This window comes from Mauremys mutica, chromosome 5 (genome assembly GCF_020497125.1).
Source record: "Mauremys mutica isolate MM-2020 ecotype Southern chromosome 5, ASM2049712v1, whole genome shotgun sequence".
NCBI classification, from domain to species: Eukaryota; Metazoa; Chordata; order Testudines; family Geoemydidae; genus Mauremys; species Mauremys mutica.
In genome coordinates, this window is record NC_059076.1 from 87,692,509 (window position 1) to 87,716,256 (window position 23,748).

The window sequence follows — 23,748 nt, forward strand, 5'->3', positions numbered from 1 at the left end:
GATTTTTCTAAAGCAAGTTTAAAATATTTTAGAACACTTTCAATCTACATGCGTCTAAAGAAAACTGTACTGGTGAAGTTAATCTTTCTAGTCACAAACAGACTAGAGAGATTCCATCTACAGGTAATGGTTATTCTAGTGGCTTGACGGTTCCGTGCTGTATATGAGATGCTGATACATGGGCAATTTACATGTGGAGGTTTTTTGTTTGCTCCAGTGTCCGCAGTTGCAATACTCAGATAGTGTAGGTAAAGGGAAGAACCTACATTTTGTAGGTATATGAACATAAGTAGTACATGATCAATGCATGCTGTTATATCTAGGTGTTCTGAGGTAGTCAGTTGTTAGTGCCCAATGATTTTTCAACAGATACTGTATTTTAAAACCATTCTCTTGTAATCTAAATGCTAAAAGCAATTGCAAAAAGCACAGAGTCAAAGAAATTGTCCATTAGTGTTGGAGTGCAGCTGTTGGTGCTAACTGGAAAGAGGCATGTCCATCCCATGCCAACATAAATCTGACCTATGTGAAAACTAGGATGTCAGTGGGACTTTTTTAAATTCCAGCTTCCATAGATCAGGTCTGTTTTCTAGAGTAATTCAAATTGTTGAATCACTTAATGGCTGAGACTTATACAGCAGTGTACTTCAAGTGACTTGACACCAAGATATTCCAAAAATTACCCTTAGAATTTGGACTGGTAACAACTTGGAGGCTGAGTGGAAAGGTCTTGTATATTTTACACTAAAAGTCAAAATATCAATTTGGTGGTGTTTGTCTTCCTGTACTTTAACCCTCAAACCCCTTGTCAACAAACATTGGGAACATGAGGTATCGGACTATTCCTGTAGCTAAGCTATTTTTAAAAATAGACATGTTCTTTAGTTGGCTTACGTTCAGGACCTATATTCAAACAAGGTGAAAGTGATCCCGTATAAGTTGGGCCTGTGTTTTCCAGTTGTAATGTTTGGGCGGTGGGGTTAAAATCAATATCAAATTACTAAATTATACAGAGAAATCAAGCCTGATGTTGGATGCCTTACTGGCTAGCAGTAGGAGGAGTACTCTGTGTGCCACAGGGCAACGCCACCAAATGCCTCAATAGACAGGTTTCATTTATAAGACTTGAATTTTAAAGGAATAGGGTCAGGTTAAAAATTCTATTTAAGGAATTCTATTTTAATCTAAAAATTAATTTACACTTTAAATTAATCTCTCTCACTTTTTCTTAATTCCTAATCTTAATTTGGATAATGAAAACGTGCTATTCAATTGCACTTAGCTTTTAGTCTTTTGGGTTCTCAAGTTTTTACTGGGTACAGAAAACCCAGTACAGTGCTGCAATGGGTTGCTGGTTTCAAACACTCTGGGGAATATCAAATAAAAGTCGCCCTAACCTTGTTCAAGGCTCTATTGTGCTAAATGCTAGGCAAACAAGTAATGCAGAACCTGCCCAAGAGTATACAATTCAGTCTCTTGACAAGATACAAAAGGTGGATGAAACACATAGGGGAGGGGATAGAAGGACATGATATCAGTAAGAAGGCTACACTTTGCACAGAGGCAATGGTTTCAGTATTGACTCATATACACTTGGTAGGTATTTCCTGGAGACAGAACCACATGATGCTTAATCATAGTGGGGTGTATACTAACAAAGGACCCTTCCAACTCACTACACCATGATATAGGGAAAGTGCTTGCGTTGAGAAATAGCTTCATGAATACATCTGGAAGACTGCTGGAGAGTCGATGTCCTGACCTATCAGATCCTTCCTGTGAGGATGCAGAAGAGTCAAATACTGCTAGGATCACCCCCAGGTTCCAGTTCTGAAGTTACGGAGTACCCCAAGAGCTGCAAGCATGGGAAGAGCACACCTAATCATGGGGGTGGTCAAACTATTGACTATGTTGAACATGCACTGGGTCAGTCTTGGAGGCAGCAATGGTACTTGCTAACATACCCCAATGTGAATCTGTGGATATGAGGATAAACACACCACCATCAACACATTGGACAAAATGAATAATCTTAGTCCCTGATGCAGATGGACTTATTATTTGGCTCCCTTCTATCTCTCCTTGCCTTTTGGCCTCAGTGAAGGAGCATAATATGAAGACAGGCAGCAGATGATTCCTATTATTCATAAAAGCAGCAAAGAGTCCTGTGGCACCGTATAGACTAACAGACGTTTTGGAGCATGAGCTAGGTATTCTGGTTTGAATGCTGTCTAATGCAATGGTGAGAGAGACCTCCCTGATAGTGATGCAAAAGTGGCTGGTGCTCTTTGCACAGCCTGAAAGATCTGTAGCCTCTATAACTACATGGGCTGTATGTCATATGCTCAGAAAGCGTCTACCAAAGCATCAATTTACCTTCCACAATTTTCTTCATATGATGACATATTGGAATTTGTACACTCCATGTGTTGGACTGGCTTTGCTTAGCACACTGCTATCCAGGGTTTATTCCTGTTCCTTTCCAATCAAGCACAGAAAAGTGGAGGCCTGAGTTTTTGTAGCAGCAGACTGGCCTCTAAGGCATCTCTTAAAACCTTTAAGACAAAGTTACAATAAAAAGTTAATGTACTATATTTGTAAACTACTTGTTCAGGGTCAGTTAATATTCAAAGAACCTGGTTAAAGATTCTGGCTTGCTGGCTAGAGTTTTGTCGTCCTCCGAGTACGTTAAAAAGGTGATCAGATTTTAAATACCTATCCTTTTCTTGGTGCTTCTCTTTTATTTATTTTTTTATATAGTATGAAACCTTTTCCAGTACAAGAAAAGTTTGTATCTTACTATAGCATGATTCTCTGAGGAGGGATCACATTTTTCTAATAATGTGCAATAGAGTCTAGCTGCTGACACCTTGAGGCTTCTTGATGCCTAAAGGTTTATTAGCAGAGATGTCAGCATCAGGGCCAGCTCTAGACCCCAGCACGCCAAGCGCATGCTTGGGGCGGCATGCAGCGAGGGGCGTTCTGCTGGTCGCCAGGAGGGCGGCAGGCAGCTCCAACGGACCTCCCGCAGGTGTGCCTACGGAGGGTCCGCTGGTCCCGCGGCTTCGGTGGAGCATCCAGAGGCGTGCCTGCGGGAGGTCCACCGGAGCCGCGGGACCAGCGGACTCTCCTCAGACACGTCTGCAGGAGGTCAACCGGAGCTGCGGGACTTCTCCCTCTATTACAGAGACTTGGAGAGTGCACACACGCTTCTTTTCTGGGCCCCAAAACAGTATTTTATGTTCCATCTGAGTCTGTGGCAGCAGTAGGCACTTCCAAAGCTGTGTTGAGAGCAATGATGCTGGTGTGCAAAGGGTGTGTTGGCACAAGTTGTTACAAAACCATTCATTTTCCAGCTTTATTTCTAGTGAAAGGTTTTTTTATATGCTGAAAAAAACAGCTTTTAGGGGATAAATCAAATAATGGCATATTCTTTTTCCATTGTTGGCAATTGAAGGACTTTACCTCTCCATCACTAGAGAGATTTATCAGCATTCAGAAAAATAAGGGTAAAGTTGCTAACTCAAATAACAAATTTTGTGAACTCCCCATGTACTTTTTTTGTCTGACACAGATAAGCCTACAATTGTGTAAAAATACTAGTTTGCAATTTACTACCTCAACTATTTAGAAAGTCTGTCCAAATTTAAATGCCTCTTCCTTTGGGATTTCCAGGTTTTAATGTGGAATCTTAGTTTTAGAGAAACTAATATCCAAACTAAAGAATCCTCCCTCAGCGCCCCCCCCCCAATATTATCATTGAGTTTCCTTGTTGTCTTACATTCTGGCTGATCAAGTTCTCAAGCAATCGCTATGCAACAGGGAAAGCTAATTTATTCTAAGTTCTTCCCATCCTCCTATTGGACACTGATAGGCTAACTAGTTGCTCACTTTGTCATATCGAACTCTTGTCTTGTCTTTTACTGTAAATACGCTATGGAACTTGAAGTGCTACAGATGAATGTCTGTGTGCAAGTATCTTTTCTTAAAGTCATGAGATGCTTGGCAAAAATCTACCCTATGATGCATTGTTGGCAAAGAGTTCAAGGAACATTCTTTAGTTTGAAAAAGTCAAAGCTGAGCCCTATTATTGCTGCATGGCTGAGTTGATCTTTGGAAACTGAAAACTCGTGAGAGGACTTCCTATGCAGTTTGGCATTTGGATTTTTCCTACTCTAGTAGCGGCTTCTGTGCTACTGAGCAGAGCTTTTGGCAAATATCTGAATCTGATGACAACGTCTCCTTTTAAAAACGCAGCTTTCTGATAACTCTGGCAAGTAACTTATAGGGTTTTGTCTTTCATGTGGGAGGAATTATGCTGTGTTCTGAAAGTCATAAGCAGTTTTCCAAGCTTAAAAACATAGAGCTTAAAGCTGATTGTGCTATAAATATGAATTGAGGTGTACATCTCTTACTGTTTGTCCTGTGTGGTTAGCAGAGAATATACTTCCATTTCTTGAATTATGTGCCTGAATACAACACAAGGTTAATATTTCAGGAACAGACGATGGCACCATATTGATTATTGTAGTTTTTCTCAAGAGAGGAAACTTGCAAACGTCTATGTGTGACTGTCACTTAATGCTACAGTTCATTTAAGACCCTGGAAAAAATGAAATGAAGCAAACAGTTAAAACTAAGTATTAGTGGCTTTTGTTAATAAAAACATACCACACTAGGAAAACTACTAAGGAAATTGGAACTGATTTACCATATGTTGGCTGATGCACTGTATCCTGTAAAGCTGGCTGATGTGATGGCAAAAGTTAATGTGATATGCTCCCCTTTTTTAAGAGAGAACTACTGAACTGCTGCTTTTTAAATGGAGTGAGAGAAATCTGGTTTAAAAACTGGTCAGTCTTACTTTCTTCATGCTCCAGAAAATTTCAAGCAATCTTTAAATCCACTTTAATAGCCCTATGAATGTATTAAGTGTGATCTCTGATCAACTTTTGATCAGAATACTGAACATTTCCAAAGAGAAAATTGGTAAGAGTGCTTTTCTTAATACAGTAGTAATAGTATTTGTATTGCAGTAGTGTCTAGGAGTCTGTCCCAGACCAGGACCCTATTGTGCTAGGCAATGTATAAATACTTAACAAAAGACTGTCCCTATTGAAACTAACACTTCAAATGTGCTGTGAGGGAGTTTGAATGTACAATACTACCACCTGAATATGCAACAGAATCACATTTTTAATGCTCAAAACATTATTTGCTAGTGATCTGTGTCTGGCCCAGGTTTTGAGAAGACTAGAGAATCCTTACAGCTCACTGACTGATTCTCAATCTGGATAAGACTGAGGAGGTGCTGAGGAAAAATTGGAAAATGTTGCAAGGATCTATAATCCCCTTCTAAATGAGGATGTTTGCCTGTCATTTGTTACATGAGCTAGCAATGTAGAGGATAGGTTGGATTAAGGCATAAACACTATATGCCTGCACCTAAGGCCCCAGATCCTGGAGTCACAAGTTAGATTCTAAGGGTACGTCTACACTACGGGATTATTCCGAACTTACATAAACAGGTTTAGTAAAACAGATTGTATAAAATCGAGTGCACCAGCCACACTAACCACATTAAATCGGTGGTGTGCATCCACGGTCCGAGGCTAGCGTCGATTTCTGGAGCTTTGCACTGTGGGTAGCTATTCCGTAGCTATCCCATAGTTCCCGCAGTCTCCCCCGCCCCGTGGAATTCAGGGTTGAGATCCCAGTGCCTGATGGGGCAAAAATCATTGTCGCAAGTGGTTCTGGGTAAATGTCGTCAGTCATTTCTTCCTCCGGGGAAGCAACGGCAGACAATCATTTCGCGCCCTTTTTGCCTGGATTGCCCTGGCAGACGCCGTATCATGGCAACCATGGAGCCTGTTTTGCCTCGTCACTGTCACCGTATGTGTACTAGATGCCGCTGACAGAGGCGATTCAGCAGCGCTACACAGCAGCATTCATTTGCTTTTGCATGATAGCAGAGATGGTTATCAGCCGTACTGTACCATCTACCATGCCATTGTAAATTGGCAATGAGATGACGGTTACCAGTCCTTTTGTGCTGCACCATCTGCTGCTGTCATAGGTGCCCCTGGCTGAGATCGGCTGGGGACACAAAAGACAAAAATGGGAATGACTCCTCGAGTCAATCCCTCCTTTACAGTATCTAAAAATAGAATCAGTCCTGCCTAGAATATGGGGCAAGTGTATCAGAGAACAAGAGAGCACAGCTGCTCCGTGTCAGATTCCGCAGAAATGATGAGCTGTATGCCATTCACAGGGGGTACCCCTGCAACAACCCCACCTGTTGATTCCCTCCTCCCCCAGCCTTCCTGGGCTACCGTTGCAGTGTCCCCCCATTTGTGTGATGAAGTCATAAAGAATGCAGGAATAAGAAACAGTGACTTGTTAGTGAGATAAAATGAGGGGAAGGCAGCCTCCAGCTGCTATGATAGTCCAGACAGGACAGAATCTTTTCTTTACACATGAAGGGCGGGGGCTGATGGAGCTCAGCCCCCTGTTGCTATGATGAAGACGGTTACCAGTCGTATTGCACCATCTACCAGGAATGATCAGGAGTTTTTTACCCAGGCGCCCCTGGCCGACCTCACCGGAGGCCAGCCAGGAGCACTCACAGGCTGATGACAGATACCAGTCCTTTTGCACTGCACCATCTGCCAAAAGGCTGATGATGACGCTGGATATCAGCCATATTGTACCATCAGCCACCCATGGGAGGGGGGGGGGGGAGAATGCTGCTGTTGACTGCTGCAGCATCGAGTCTATCAGCAGCATTCAGTAAACATAGGGTGACATTTAAAAGACTCGAGAGGATTTTTTTCCCTTTTACTTCTGGGGGTGGGTGAGGGGGGTAAATTGACGAACTATGCCCTGAACCACTGTGAACAATGTGTTTGACACTACAGCCATTTGGAGCTCAGCCAAGTATGCAAATGATTTTCGGAGACTGCAGGAACTGTGGGATAGCTTGAGTCCTCAGTCCCCCCTCCCTCCCTCCATGAGCATCCATTTGATTCTTTTGGCTTTCCGTTACATTTGTCACACAGCAACGTGCTGAGTCCCTGCTGTGGCCTCTGTCTGGAGATTTTTTAAAAATGCTTTGGAATTTCGTCTTCTGTAACGGAGCTCTGATAGAACAGATTTGCCTGCCCATACAGCGATCACATCCGTACAGTCCATGCTGGAGCTCTTTTTGGATTTGGATTTGGGACTGCATCGCCACCCGTGCTGATCGGAGCTCCACGCTGGGCAAACAGGAAATTATATTCAAAAGTTCGCGGGGCTTTTCCTGTCTACCTGGCCACTGCATCCGAGTTCTGATTGCTGTCCAGAGTGGTCAGTGGTGCACTGTGGGATACCGCCCGGAGGCCAATACCGTCGATTTGCGGCCACACTAACCCTAATCCGATATGGCAATACCGATATTAGCGCTACTCCTCTCGTTGGGGAGGAGTACAGAAACCAGTTTAAAGAGCCCTTTATATTGATATAAAGGGCCTCTTAGTGTGGATGGGTGTGGCGTTAAATCGGTTTAACACTCCTAAAACCGGTTTAAACGCGTAGTGTAGACCAGGCCTCAGGTTCTCATAGTTGTGAAGAAAAGTTGTTTGTTTTTGAATAATGACCATAGTGTAACCAGTGTAATGATGTTTTCTGCAGTCTATAAACAGTCTCAAATAATAGCTGTCCTCTGTATCCCAATAGGATGTTCACTCCAAGACACTGCTCTGGGTGTTTTTTCAATTATTCCCCAGCAGTGTGGCAAAATGCAATGGACCAAACTCACAAAAGCAGATACCCCACCACCCCCAGTAGGGGTGTAAATATTGAGGGTCATCCTACTGTTGCATAGGTTTGCCAAGTTCCCTATTGCAAGGGATGTCCCTTATTTAAATAGAAAATCAGTAAGAGGTACCTTTTTATCCTGTATTTCAACAGCAGGGGGCCAGTACACACAGATGGATCTTTCTACTCCCCTGTGCCCCTTCAGTGATGTGCAGGGAAAGCAGACAGGGTTGTGTTCAAGGGCCAGGGTCAAGAAGGGAGTGGAAAGATTCACTTGTGCATATTGGTTGCTGCTGGACAGGGCCTCCTGCTGACGCTAGTGCTTGAGCATGGCCCCAACTGCTTTCCTTGCACAGGCTGTGTCTGGTAGGGCAAATGGATGGGGCTGCGTGCACTGGAGCTGTGCTGAAGGGCCAGGTGTGTCTCTCTCCTCTAGTTCCGTAGCAGTCATCCCCGAGTGCACATGTGAGCCTAGCTGGAGCCGCCACCAAGCTTTCCTGTAGCAGGATGCCAGAGTCCCAGCTGCTCTGAGGCGCACAAGAAGCTCCACATACTCTGGGGCGGTCATGGGAGGAAGCCAGCAGGGAAGTGGTTGGGGCTGGATTAATCAGGGCAGCATGGTGTCCTGGTGGAACAGGTGGCAGACGCCTGGCCTGGCCCAGCAGTGGGGCTTCTGCTGCTTGGTGCTAGGCTCTTGGAGGGCTTTGCTTGCCTGCCCCGTGCTCTGCACATGCAGTGCCACGTGGCTCTGTTGCAGCGAATCAGTGTCAGGCATTGTCCTTCCCCATCTTGGAGAGAAGTGCTGAACATGAACCTCAGACATGTGAACAGCACAGAGGCTGGGCACTGGCTGTTCCCTTGGGGAGAGCCTGGAGCTACTGGTAGGGGAGCCTCCTGGACACCGGGTATCTGGGCAGAAACTAGGAGAAATTTTGGCAAACATGGAGGGCTCTGTCTGTCTAGACACCTGCTTGATTGTGCCACAGAATGTCTGCACATTATTACACAATGGATTTCTCACTTGTTGGTTTTGCTCGTTTCTTAACTGATGCCTGAGTGCCCTGGTTTGATCACAAGCACCATCAGCATGGTCCTTACATTGAGACATCCCCAGGGCCACGCACTGTACAAGTGAGCGAGCCCCTGCCCTCAGGAATTTGCAGCTGATGGTGGGAGCGAAGCCAGGGTGAGGAAGTAGCGTTGGGCTGTAGCCTCCCCACTTGCAGAGTTTCTGCCAACATCCCCAGCAGAGGTGCATAACTGCTGGTCTGTGGCTGCTGCAGCAGTGGAGAAGCAAGATGGGCAGAGAGCCTGGTCCTGACAGCCAAGACCACCTTCAAAAAGCAGCAAGAAGTACCCCTGGCAAATGTAGGTGAGTACTGCTTATTATTAAAGATATCAGGAGGAGTGGTGGGGTGGGGCATGGTGCTAAAAACCTAGTCCCTTATTTTTTAAATACAATGTTGGCAACCCTACTGTCACCTCTCAGTTTCTGGATGTCATGGGGGGGGTGGAGACTGCTGGTTGATCATAAGGGGCAAATACCTCTGCTGCTTCTTGGGAGAAGAGGGTGTAAGAGGGGCTTTCCTGGGAAGGCAGGGGGCATTGCTACTTCAGATGGGGAGAGGGTGAGGCAACAGCAATGGGGCAGGAATGTGTAGGGACCCTAGAGTTCCTTAATCTGGCCCTGATCTATGAATATGTTGGATCTTCCCTGTTATGTGATTATCTAGGACTATCCAAGATCAGTGTCTAAGAGCTAAGCTGTTACTGAGTTATGTTTTTGGTATATCAATTTTCAGTTACTGCAGTGAATTCTTTGATAGCTACATCTTAGCCCAGAAAACTGAGATGGTATATGAGGTGACAACCTTCCAGTTAACATTGCTTACCAAGTGGGCTATCATATCAGCACTCTGGTGTACACTGACTCTCAGTTTGCTTCCAGGTGTGACGCAGTGTGGATTTGAACCTATATAAATTGCTTTGGCACGTGTTTGAGACTCTCTCTCCTGGTGCCATAGTGTAGTCGGTGGAGGCACTTGAGTTGGAATCACATCAATGTAGCTGCCAAGTTTTGTTGCATGTAGAATGCTATTGTTATCCATTAACCCAGGCAGTTAGCTAATAGTTGGGGTAAAAACATAAAAACAGCTGTACTGGGTCAGATCAATCATCCATCAGGCCCAGTGTCCTGTTTTCCAACAGTGGCCAATGCCAGGTGCGTCAGAGGGAATGAATGGAACAGGGCAATTATCAAGTGATCCATTCCCTGTTGTCCACTCTCAGCTTCTGGCAATCAGAGGCCAGAGACAGCCAGAGAATGGGATTGTATCTCTGACCATCTTGGCTAATAGCCATTGATGGACCTACGGATGCTCCCCGATTTACGCAAGAGTTCCATTCTGGAACACCTTGCGTAACTCTAATTTTGGGTAAGTCGGGAACGCATACCCAACCATTACGCCGCCAAAAAAATCCCAACTTTCTAGCTTACGGCACTTATGGAACTTTTCCCATAAATGTGGGTTTGCGTAACCCAGGGAGCGTCTGTATCTTCCAAGATTTTACAGGTTTTCTATTAGGAAAAGAAACTCAGTCTGATTGGTCTTGCCTGTGGCCTGTGTGTGGGTAGGGGCTCCTATTGTTTCAGCTACTTTTACTCCTGAAAAGAGCTTAACTGCCTCTTACATTTAGCCTGAATGAAGAGCAGTTTTCATGCTCACCAGCTTCAATGAAGTTTTGCCCAAGCCCCAGCCTATTGCTAGTCAAATTATTCAGTGAGAGAACTTGCAAATAATCCAATTTAATTTATGATCAACACACTCTGCCCTGAGCAATGATGGTGGGGAGAGAACATGGAGCAGAACTTAACAGCAGCTCTGTCTGGGCTAAATGCTGAAGAGCTCTGAAAGGGGGAGGTAACTGGGTGGATGGTTTATGTGACTATTGGCTCTGCTGTAGAGAAGGTGGTTGCTGAGGGTCTGGGGGAGGGGTTCTAGGTGGAGCATGGTGCAGCTGGCAGCAGGAAGGAGAGCTTGGGACCAGGTGAGGTCCTTCACCTGTGCTGCTGCCCAGAGCTTTATCCTCAGTTGTTGCCATCACTCAGCTGCTCATTCCTGGCTCTGATCCAGCAGGGAAAAGAGGTGCATCAGCAGTCTCTAGCAGCCAAAAAGTGCAACTTCAGGTAAATGCCTTCAGCTTTCCTCCACCTTAACTGGCTGTGTTAACATTGCAGCCGAGAAGTGGGAATGCATGACTGGACTGCCAAATCCTCATGTGTCACATGAAATGCATATGCGGCAGTCCTGCCTTAAGTTGAGAGGGGACTGATGACTCAGCATTCATCAAAGAGGGAGCCAGTAACTTGAAATCCACTTTCCTGCCCAATCCAAATAATCTGAGTTCATTGTCCTCATGGACATGTTGCAAGATCAGTCTATCCAGTCAGGATGTTGGGGAGGCAGTGGATTGATATCTGGGAGCTGCTGGTGTGCTTGCTGCTGTTATAATTTATCAAGGGCACCAAGGCACCTTTTTGCATACTTCTGTTTAAAATCTGGAGTGACACTTAATGGCTTCCTATGACCGCAATTCAAGGGACACTATCAAGTCAAATGTACAGTAACTTCCATTTTTAATTATTTAAAAGCCAAGGCAAATTAATGAAAACATTTGTTTAAAAACAAACCAGTGGAAATTTTTCCTGAAATGTCAAACCTTAAAGATTGCAAGTTTCTGTTGTTGTTTGAGAACCTGAAAGTTAAAATATCAATACTGAGCATTTCTTGTCTTGGGCAAATACCAACTAAACAAATGTAAAAGGCTAGTCTACTTGCATGATGATTAGACTGTTCTGCAAAAATCTGATGTAAATATGTAAGTGAAGCTTGTACTTTAGAAGTGTTTATTGAATTTGTTCTTTTTAAATCTTATTCTGGTATATTAATAATGCCTTTTGCCCTGCTGTGTGGTGGTGTTGGTGTTCAAGCTATTACTTAATTCAGTTACCATAGGTGCTGTCACCTCTCTAATGACAAGCTTAGAGCATGTGCCTCCACTGTTTGTTTCGGTCACAACAATGGAAAGGCTTCACCTATGCTTTATTTTAAGATCTTTAATATAAAGTATGCTGGTTCATACATCTTGTACACGGTAGATACTTGTCAAGTGCTCTGCTTTTTTAGGTTACATATTTGGTGTCGTCTTTAGTATTGAGAACTAGCAAATTTTGTCATATATTCAAAATTTCTTGTGTAAAACAAATTTACTTACCCTTATGTGACATCATGTTGCTCTGTGGTGGGATACATTTGATTGGTTCTTCATGATCAGCATCACTCCCATAACCATACTGGTCATTGGGGCACCATCATTGATGAGCATCTATCCCTGATGATTGTGTGTCAGTGCTTGAGTCTCTGCGAAGTCCATTCCTGTCCACTCTTTTATGTTGTCAATCCATCTGTTCTTCTGTCTACCTCTTCTCTTCCCCTGTATTGTCCCTTGGAGGATGCTCTTGGATAGGCCAGATCTTGTTATATGGCTGTACTACTTCAGCTTGTGCTTCTTCATGGTCGTCAGGAGATCTTCATATGATCCAGCACATTGAGTGATGATGTTGCGGGCCTCTTTGTTAGTGACATGGTCAAATTAGGAGATGCCCAGGATTTTACAAAAGCATCTCATCTCTACTACGTGTATTTTCCATTCAAGTTCTGCCGTAAGGGTCAATGTTTCGCACGCATACAGAAAAATTAAGATGACCAATGCTTGCAGCAGTTTCAGTTGGGATTCCAGGGAGATGTTCTTATTCCTCCAAATTGGCTTTAGCTTTGCCACTGCTGCTGTTTGGTTAACCTACCCTAAACAGTGGACCTACTGTTTTGATACGGCATTAAAGTTGTGGTGGTTATGATACTTAAGTTTAGAATAGCCTTCACTTTTTTTGTTAGAAACTATTTTAACAGGTGGACCTATTGAATATGTATTCTACTGACTACACATACCAGTAGGCAACATACAAATAAAGCTGAATAGTGAGGTATGTTCTGTTTAATTTTGGCATATAAGAGAGAGCACACAGCAGGCCTTAGTTAGCAGGCCTGTATAGCATTACAGCATCCAAATAGGTGCTACATCTCTTTTCTAATCTATTTTATTCAAGATTACTGTGCACTAGTCTTTGGTGTGACATGAGAAAAGAATATGTGGAGCAGTTGGTATATTTTACTCTTTGTTTAAAAAAATAAGTAGAAAATAAGCACTAGTTCATGGAATGGTCTGGTTTTAGTAGAGCCTTTTTGGCTTAAACAACCAGATTTTCTAATTTACTGGAAAGTTAATACTTACTGAAGTTAGTATCTTACTGTGTGGTCTACAGCAAGTTCTTAAGGCATTTAATCTAAGTTAGAAAGAGACCAGTAAAGACAATAATCAACTTCTTCTTTTCCCCGCTTTAATTTATTTAAAATTTGGCTACGTTCAAGCACTACTATAACTAGCGTAACACAAGCTATGTGCTCTGTGGAATGATGGCTGTAATGAAGTGAAAGTTTTGGTTTAATAAAGCTGAAGGGCAAACAAAATGTGCCAACTTGAATCTTTAAACTTACATTACTGTTTGGGAGACAGAAACAGGGATGCTAAAAAAAACCTTTCTATATATGTATTGCTTAAATCCAGACGTAAGATGAGGTATTTGTATACATAGACACAGACTATCATAATGGGGTGGGACACAAACCAGATAGTGCATATGACATAATTGTCAAGAACTGGTGATGGGGGGCAAACCATTAGTGGACATGTAAAATCCCTTAAGAATTGAGGGCTGGGGGAGAACGGGACAGAGTTGTGCCGGCTTGAGACTGAAAGTAGGATGAAAATAAGAAATCTGAATATGTGAACTTGAGCATGCTAAATGGGCATGTAAGGTGTGCTTTGTTTGTAGTAGAGGGGCCCCTAATACTATAACTTTGCATTCTCCCCTGATAGGCGTCCAGGCTCTTGCACTTCTGATGTAAGGAACTATAAATGTTTCAATGAACTACCACAAAAATCCTCCCCAAAATACCTTATCAGAGTGAAGAGAAACTTGTGCATGTGAGGAAGAGAAAGAAGCTTGTTAATATCTTAACTTTGGCTAAACTCACCAAATCCCAAGATGTCAGATGGAAAAAGCCACTCACCAGTAGCAAATAGTAACCTTTCTTCAGCATGCGTATGAGGAATCAACTTCTTTCGTATGGCTTAGGTAGGTAGTAACAACTACAAATTTATATCTAAGTTTGATAGCCAGCACGTTGCTGCAGCAGTGAGCTGGTGAATGTCCTTCAGGCTCCTGGCAAAAGAACGAAGGGGACATGCAGATGTTATGTGCTCTATCGTTTGTGCCTGGTTACCACAGTCGCATACAGGTGTTTGCCTCATTTTCCATTTAAAGAGGGTTTGTCCACATCTCCCATGAGATGTCCTGGTGCAGTTCAATCTGCACCAGTCTTCCTGATATAAATCAAAACCCGGGGGTTCCTCAACAGGATCAATGATGAGCTGTTTGTTTTGAGTGGTCGAAGTGCTCCATGTGAGACGGTGATACGGTTCCATAGAGGGTTGCTGGATTTTAATCTCCTCTGTGGTGGGTTCTGCAGGTCCTGGGGCACTGGGATCCTTGTATTTACATTAACATAATTATGAAAGCAAGATGTCTGAGCAGCTCTTCTAATCTGTGGAGGCTGGATGTGCGATACAACTGGGAGCCAGCCAGCTGGAGTACATTTGACCATCCCCCAACACTATGCACGTAGTTAACTTTATTGAGTTGAGTGTCAAGGAATTTAGTGTGACTGCTATGAGACTAAACTGTTACATGATATTCAGAGGCAGAGTATACCAAGGCAATTGTTGTGGCCTGTAAGGTCCATGGACTGTTTCAGCCTATTTTCTGATAAGCGTGACACGAGACTTGACCTTATCATGGGTGTTCTCAAGATATTGTCATAAGGTCAAACTCCTGTCCAGTGTATTGCCAGGATGCTTTGGAATAGCTTTGTGGCTGACGCGCTCACCGCAGAACTGCACATCAAGTTTGGTATTAGCCATTTTATTGTTCAGGTGGAAAGTAGTTACCGTGTGTGTGTGTGTGTGTGGTGTTTTTTGTTTTTATAATATATATAATATAAGGCCTAAGTTTCCAGCATTGGAAATAATCGGCCATTGTACTAAGATCTCGGGCTAGGTTGCACCTAGTGGTATGGAGGCTTGGGCAATATTATTTGCCTACATGAATTTCCTTGACTCCATCTCTGTTATGTCCATGATGTATAGATTAAAAAGTGTTGGGGCTGGGACAGAGCTCTGAGGGATGCCCAAGTTAAGAGTTCTTGGTCTAATGATCTGACCATTAAGGTGTACCTTAAAGCGGCGGTCCCCAGTCATTGCCACCAAGAGGTGTATCGTTTACCGGCAGTAAATGACGCAGGAGACCTTGAAGAGGAGGCTCTGTCTCCAGACAGCGTCATATGCTGAGGACGAATCAACAAGGGCAATTCCTGTCTTCAACTTGCATTGGAATCTGCCTCAGCATGGTTGGTAAGTGAAGGTACTTGGTCACAACAGTTCCTCTTCGGGTGAAATCCTGCTTGCTCTGCTGGGAGGATGTCTTCAATATTAGACAGACGGAGGAGTAGTGCCTGTTCCATGAGCTTGTTGGTGGTTGAGAGGAGAGAGACGGGGCGGTAGCTGGCTGCATCCTCTAGGGGTTTCCCAGGCTTCAGTAGGGCAATCCACTGCTGCAGGTCGCCAGCCTGTTGGCACTTCTCTGGTTCTATGCACGACAGACATTCCTGTCACCGTTTTACAGACCTCCTAGTAAACGTAGGAATCAACTGATGAAGAATGTTAATAGTTCATAGTGGAAAGCCACAGTTCTTGCCTTTTGTGGTTGTGAAGGTAACACTGAATTACTGCTAATGGTTTTCAGTGCCTCTGCTACATCCTCTGCACGTTAATTTATTTTGCAGGAAATTTGTCAATTAAAGAGCTCAAATGAGTGAATTAAGAGACTTTTATTGAATTCTGCAAATAAAAGTCAAGTATGTTCTAGATTGCAAAATTGATTTAATGTTTGTATGCTCTGTAGTCTGAAGCCTATGAGAGAAGGGAAGTAACTCAGTGAGCGCACTGCTGGAGAGCAAGGGGAGTTGACTGAGAAAGGCATACCTTGTTTACATATTAAATACAGATAACTAAATTATACCCCAGTGTCCCCAAACTAAGTTTTGTACTTGGGTAATATACAAAATATCAGCACCTCTTGGGAACCACCTGGACAATGACTGGGTATGGGATCACCCTGATGAAGACTGATGCTTGCTGAGATTGGGTAAGAGGACCTGTAGAGAGCTGAAGTTTTACGGGGAGGAGACTACATTTCTGGTTTGCTACTGGGACTACTTTGCTGGGTGAGAGAGATTCTCGTGGTTATTTTATGCTACTGATCCCTTTGTACCTTAGAGCTGAGCTGAAAACTGTAGCTGCCTTATGTGGGTAGAGCTCAGCAGCAGTTTGTCATTTGGCCTGTGGCAAGTAGAATGCAGAGCCCAGCAGCAGTTCTGCTCATTTGGCCAGCAGCAAGCAGAGCAAAGAGGCAGGTGGGTGCACTACAGCCTCCAGCAGGACTGCAGCAGACTGAGAACAGTTATGTGGACTAGATAGGAGTGGAGGAATTGATAACATCAGTCTACACTGGCCTGCAGGCTCTGGTGAGGCCTCCCTCTCCCAGTTGCTGAAATCATTATAGCAGGACAGGCAGTAGAGTCCTAGAAGCTGCCAAAAAACCTGGGACCCTAATTTTCCTGGGACTCCTGGAACCACAAACTGAGTGGGGGCTAGGAGGCAGCAAAACTGCATCAGCCACTCACGGTCTAATTGTTTGGAGCTGTGACTTGTGCACCCTATAGTAGTAGGTTGTAGAAAATGTTATATTGCAAGCAAGGCTGTCTGTATCCAGGGCAAAAATTCAGGCCAACTGGCTAAGCTGACATGCCCTGCAAGCAGAGGAATGGGAATAAGATCAGAAGATCCTCAATTGGCTAACAAGTGGTCCCTCCCTTAGGCAGACCCCCTTGCTATCCAGTCCAACAGGAAATTAGCAAAGCTTTCTTCCCAACGCTTGCACGGAAAGTTGAGCACTGTCAGTTCTCTTGGCAGGCTTTTTGGCTTATATGTTGCCTCTTTTCTCTCATGTCCAAGGTGTCTAGGAAGATAATTCAGTACCAAACAACAGTAGTGCCCTGGCCCAGATACATGTTTCCTCCAGGCTATTGGGATCTCATTTATCAGAGTGCTCTAAGGTACAAAGGGATCAGAGTGCCTGAAACCTGAGCAATCTTTCACCTGTATGAATTCTGTTCCAAGGGGTGAGTAAATTCTTAACTCAGATCCAGGAAGCCTTCAAATGACTCATAAAATAGTTTGGACAATGTGGTGTGTATGAAAGAAACTAAATGTCATATGCCTTAAGGATATAAATGTCAAATTTTAATTCTACTTAACTTCCTCCTGTCTCTGGTCTAAAGGATGCTGCAATGGTGAAATGTGGAGTGTTGACATCTTGTTCCCACTGATACAGAATCGAATTTTTTCTAGTGGTAGGAATAGGAGAATCTTTCATCTTTCTGACTTAACTCAACCACTTCTTAATAAACTCACTTTCTTAATTTCTTGGGCAATAGCATGTCTAGCTGGGTTGATCTGGCCTGGAACACTTTTGTCATCAGTAGGGTGAACAGATAGCAAGTGTGGGGGGAAAAATGTGCCCCTTTTTGGGTGGGGGGGAGGAAGGGGAAAAAGTTTTCATATGTATATATGACACCGCCCCTAATATTGGGATGGTCCCAATAATATCTGGACATCTGGTCACTCTGGTCATCAGTCACTTTAAAAGTAGGTAGGTAAACAAAGGATTACTTAAGGATAACCAGGTTGTCTAAACAATCACTATACTACTGTTACTTATAACTCATCATTTTATTCATAAGCCTTGGAAATCTAGCTGGTGCAATCATGTCGTACAAAGGCATGTTTTTAACCAATATACAACTCAAAAGGGCTTCCAAGGATTAGTAAGATGCGGACAGCATTGCCATTAGTAAGAAAATGGCATAAAGTTCCAAGGATTTCACTGAATCCAGTTGCTGCAAATGAGTGAATTACTTGGCACCTGCTTGACTTGGGAGTGGGGATGAAAGCTAACTGAGGGTCCATTTCTTTTAACCCGGGGAAGACCAACCAAAAAGATGTCAGAGAGCTGTCACCTGTTAATGATATTGGCAACTTAGTTGGGGTCAGTCTTGTTGGATTGTTGCATCTTCCAGTGTGTGTGGATTATGGCAAAGAGTGCTTATTTGCTTGATCTCAGAAAGCAACTTTTATCATCTTAGTATGTGGACCTTGCCATGGTTTTTCATGCTTTTGTATTCATAGTAATCCAGTCGTGAGTTAACAGCTAAGGTTCACCTTATTCAGCTTCTTTAGAACATGGCTGCCCACTTAAGTGACACATCATACAGACAGCACATGACATTTGTGTATGATAACCTGCACTTGCTTTGAATCATTCTTCAGTTGAAGTCAAAGGAATGTTCTGGCTTTGACATTCAGGGCATGCAACACACTGAAGCGATGGCAGGGGGGAGTGAGTGGGGTTACGGGTGTTTAATTTATGCTCCATTGGAAGCTGTTGACAGCTAAGTGCTTTGAATAGGAGAAAAACTTGAGAAGCAAAAACTTGAATGTGAACCTTGTATGGCTTTTAAGGTATTGGAAAGCCTAGAATTCTGATCTAGAGGCTAGATAAACTGGAAATGGTAAGCGGTTTAATAAAGTTGGTGTCACTTCTTGCAAAACAACAAGCAACGTTTATTTTGATGTATAATTTTTAGAAAATTCTTCTCCCTGGATCTAGTTGCTTAAAGTAATTGAAACAGATACTGATGCAACTATTTGCCTATTAAAATACAAATTCTAATTATCCTTTGGTGGCACAGCACAGGGTTTTCTAGTCACTTCAGGTAATCTAGAAATGGTCTTGTTAGATCTTAACTTTTTTAGACCTTCAGTATAAAGTCTGCATGTAGTGCACACCACAAGACTGCAGTTCCTCCAGTTCCCCAGGGCACTCTTCTTCATTCAGGGTTGTATCCCCTTGAACTGAGAGGGAACCACATTCAACTAGCAAACCTTAAGACATGATTCCAGAAGGCTGAACTTCTAGGCCGATTCTGAATCATGTGGGTGAGACACAAACACAACCTCCACCTGGCATTGTGTTGAGTGATCTATACTCGGCTTCTTTCTTTAAGAGTCCATTGGAATTTTAGCCCTTGGAAGTCTGCAGACAGGCTATCAGCATTCACTCAACTAGCAGTATGGAGAATCTCTGTTTTAGGGCTAGAGTAGTGTTGTCAGGCAGCTTCATGCTGTCACAAAATAAATTGGGCTGTTCCTTCAGATCTGCTCTGTACAACTTTGATTAAATACTATCTCTTTATTTAGGTAGCTCATCTTCTTGCCCTGGGATGTGCTAGATAGTACTATACCATACTTGACAGATTCTCCTTGTTTTGGGGAGTGAGTAAAATAGTGTGTGGTTTTTTTTCTCCAATGAGATGTTGTGTTCAGGGGCTAGTGTGCTATTATTCCATGGTCATGGAATAAGCTTCAGAATTCACCTCTTGCTTCAGAATTTTTCCATTTTTTCCTGAACAGTGTAACTGGAATGCAATGCATCAGAGTTTAGAGTCTGCAGCTATCCCATTACACCCTTTTTTTATGTTTAGCATGAAAGATGAAAACTGGAATATCAACACTATTTCACTACTTATCACTTTAGCTGAATGTTTCTGCTAAAATGTTTCTCAAAATCTCAAGCAACCTACCACACCAACTTGGATGCTAAAAGCCTCAACTGTCTTACCAATTTGTGAAAACCTCCAGCCTCCTCTTGCAACTTCTTTGATGCAGTTATGCTAGCCTCTTGTGTTCACAATGTATAAAACAGAACTTTATGTCAAAATATACTGGAACTATTGCACTGATGTCACCTTCATATTTAATCAATGAACACTTAAACTGGAAATTTAAGTGAGGTTCCAGCAAATCTTCAATCTTTTGCATCAAAATACAGCAAGATTGCTGGATTAGTGGCAAAAGTTAGTTTTCCCCTCACTATGGTCGTGATCTTTCTGGAGCAATAACCACTTCTTTTGTACTGGCCATATCTTTTTAAAGATCACAGTGGGATATCCTATGGATCCTACTGTTTTTAATTCATACCACATAAAGGATACATTAGCAAGAAGTCTTATTCCATATTGCATTTTTGAGTCATTAGAAACTCTGCCCCAGCTTACTTGACTTCTCTCTTTCAGGCAAGAATTAAATAGACTCTTGGTAAGTTGTTATATTAATCCATAATGCTAAATAGTAATACTGCATTTATTTTATTCCATTACAGAGTCTGGATTATCAACTTTAAAGACTTGATGTCTTTCTAAAATGTATGCTGAAGTTCAACCCCATAAATTCTGCTAGTTGTGGTAATTAGTGGGTGAAGTTCTATGGTCTGCTGTACACAAGAGGTCAGTAAATGATTGCCTTAATCTATGAAATTGCATTAACTCAAGCCAGTGTGTTTTGCCGAACTCTATACTGCTGTGCTGACACTATACATTACTATTGGATTACATAGTGGTCTATACTGTGGGTTGGAGGGTAGGGGCATATAATTCAAGAAAGAGGGGATTCCACACCCGAATGTGGTAATGCCAAGAGTTTCAGGGACATGACCTGATGCTAACTGACTTTTAACACCCATTGTTTGTAGTGCAAAACATACTATACAATTGTAATATGTTTTTCTGATGATAAAGTAGAAATTCTAGTACTATGAATGTGTTTGCATTAGACAGCTAAGGCCACAATTTTGCCTTGATTTCCAAATCTAATGGCATAGTTACAAGCTTATGACTTGGAAAATTAAAATCTTTTTCTGGGAGTCATGAATATCTTGTGCTACTTGAATGACACTCTCTGGGCTCTCCTTCCTTGCCTGCAACCTGGTGGTGTTGGTGCCTTCTGTGCTGTTCCCAAGGTTTATATTCCTGTTTTATGTATTCTCCTTAACAGTCTCTTATGCAAAGTCTTAAACTTGTCATTCAAGAGGAGACTTGTAGCAGGCAGCAGCTCCCACCTGTTGAGGAGCATATGTCATCAAACAAGAAGTGTCCCTGCAGTCATTTCAATTTCACTGAGGAGCTCTGCCATGTGAGTGGGAGTTGAGCATTTATTCAGACATCCTTCATACTTCGTAGGGCCTCAGAGGAGAGTTCCTTGTGGCTGCTCTCCTTCCCCATGATCCGATCTGCTATAGAAGAGGAGACCTTAGACAATGCCTCCGGTCTGGCTTTTGTTGAAGACATAGGGACCCCTTCTCCTGACAGAGGCCCTCTACTCATCCAAAAGGAAAAACAAGAAGTACTTGGACTCACCTTGGATAGGATGAGAAGCAAGTGGGGGCATGTTTGGAGGAATTTTGTGATGAGTGGGAAGAACCAAGTGATTGAGGCAGGAAGAGCTAATTGAGAAGGGGTTAGGATAGATCAAGTATCCCAACTAACTTAACAATATTCAAGGGAAAAATCAATAGGGGAAGATTTGCATTAAACAAGCTGAAAAGACGGAATTAGAAATGTCCTTCAAGGCAAAAATGACTCGTACAGTATTTTTTTCCAAGTTTAAACACAATGTTTTTTAACGTAGTGGAAAACATTCCAAGAAATGGAGAGTGGAAAAACAGAGACAAAGAAGCTATCAGCTCCCATGTAAGCAAAAAGACAGCTGTCTCATGAGCACCAAACTTCTTTCTTTCTCCATTAATGAACCACTAGTTGAAAGAGATGGGGGGGGGGGGGAAAGAGGGGTAGAATATTTGTTTGAAAATAGACATACGAACATAAGAGAGGCCGTACCGGGTCAGACCAAAGGTCCATCTAGCCCAGTATCTGTCTACTGACAGTGGCCAATGCCAGGTGCCCCAGAGGGAGTGAACCTAACAGGCAATGATCAAGTGATCTCTCTCCTGCCATCCATCTCCATCCTCTGACGAACAGAGGCTAGGGACACCATTCTTACCCATTCTGACTAATAGCCATTTATGGACTTAGCCACCATGAATTTATCCAGTCAGGGCCGCCCAGAGGATTCCGGGGGCCTGGGGTCTTCGGCGGCGTGGGGGCCCTTCCGTTCCGGGACCCACCGCCCAAGTTCCCCGAAGACCCGCGGCGGGGGACCCCCCCGCCGCTGAAGTGCAGCCCGGTCTTTGGCGGTAATTCTGCGGCGGGGGGTCCCCGCCGCGGGTCTTCGGGGCACTTCGGCGGCGGGTCCCGGAAGGGAAGGGCCCCCCGCCGCCGAATTACCGCCGAAGACCGAGCTGAACTTCGGCGGCGGGTCCCGCTCCGTCTTCGGCAGTAATTCGCCAGCGGGGGGTCCTTCCGCCCCGGAGCGGAAGGACCCCCCGCCGGCGAAGACCGGGAGCGAAGAAGCTCCTGCGCCCGGCCCCGCAAGAGTTTTCCGGGCCCCCCAGAGCGAGTGAGGGACCCTGCTCCAGGGGCCCCGAAAAACTCTCGTGGGGGCCCCTGTGGGGCTCAGGGCCTGGGGCAAATTGCCCCTCTTGCCCCCCCCTCTGGGCGGCCCTGTATCCAGTCCCCTTTTAAACATTGTTATAGTCCTAGCCTTCACAACCTCCTCAGGTAAGGAGTTCCACAAGTTGACTGTGCGCTGCGTGAAGAATAACTTCCTTTTGTTTGTTTTAAACCTGCTGCCTATTAATTTCATTTGGTGACCCCTAGTTCTTGTATTATGGGAATAAGTAAATAACTTTTCCTTATCCACTTTCTCAACATCACTCATGATTTTATATACCTCTATCATATCCCCCCTTAGTCTCCTCTTTTCCAAGCTGAAGTGTCCTAGCCTCTTTAATCTTTCCTCTATGGGACCCTCTCTAAACCCCTAATCATTTTAGTTGCCCTTTTCTGAACCTTTTCTAGTGCTAGAATATCTTTTTTGAGGTGAGGAGACCACATCTGTACACAGTATTCGAGATGTGGGCGTACCATGGATTTATATAAGGGCAATAATATATTCTCAGTCTTATTCTCTATCCCCTTTTTAATGATTCCTAACATCCTGTTTGCTTTTTTGACCACCTCTGCACACTGCGTGGACATCTTCAGAGAACTATCCACGATGACGCCAAGATCTTTTTCCTGACTCGTTGTAGCTAAATTAGCCCCCATCATGTTGTATGTATAGTTGGGGTTATTTTTTCCAATGTGCATTACTTTACATTTATCCACATTAAATTTCATTTGCCATTTTGTTGCCCAATCACTTAGTTTTGTGAGATCTTTTTGAAGTTCTTCACAGTCTGCTTTGGTCTTAACTATCTTGAGAAGTTTAGTATCATCTGCAAACTTGGCCACCTCACTCTTTACCCCTTTCTCCAGATCAGGGGCAGCTCTACGTTTTTGGCTGCCCCAAGCAGTCATGCCCGGGAGGCGCCCCGGAGCCGCGGGAGCAGCGGACCTCCCGCGGGCATGACTGCGGAGGGTCCGCTGGTCGCGCGGCTCGGCTGGACCTCCCGCAGCTGCGGACGGTTCGCTGGTCCAGCGGCTCCGCTGGAGCTGCCGCAGTCATGCCTGCGGGAGGTCCAGCCGAGCCGCGGGACCAGCGAACCGTCCGCAGTCATGCCTGCGGCAGGTCCGGTCGTCCCGGGGCTCCGGTGGACCTCCCGCAGGCATGACTGCGGCAGGTCCGCCGGCCCAGCCTGCCGCCCCCCCCGGGAAAGGGCCGCCCCACGCGCGTACTTGCCGCGCTGGGGTCTGGAGC

The 23,748-nt window shown here is 44.0% G+C and overlaps 1 protein-coding gene across 3 annotated transcripts in view; it reads left to right on the plus strand.

Annotated features, from left to right (window-relative positions):
* The window catches only part of MTUS1 (microtubule associated scaffold protein 1), a 201,060-nt gene that overhangs the window by 16,166 nt on the left and 161,146 nt on the right, over positions 1-23,748 (plus strand). For 2 of the 3 annotated variants that reach the window (XM_045017626.1, XM_045017624.1), the window contains exons 2-3: positions 13,795-14,053; positions 20,315-20,438. The gene's annotated coding sequence lies outside the window, so the exon portion shown is untranslated. The remainder of the gene's footprint in view (positions 1-13,794; positions 14,054-20,314; positions 20,439-23,748) is intronic. The other variant, XM_045017625.1, reaches the window with a different exon arrangement.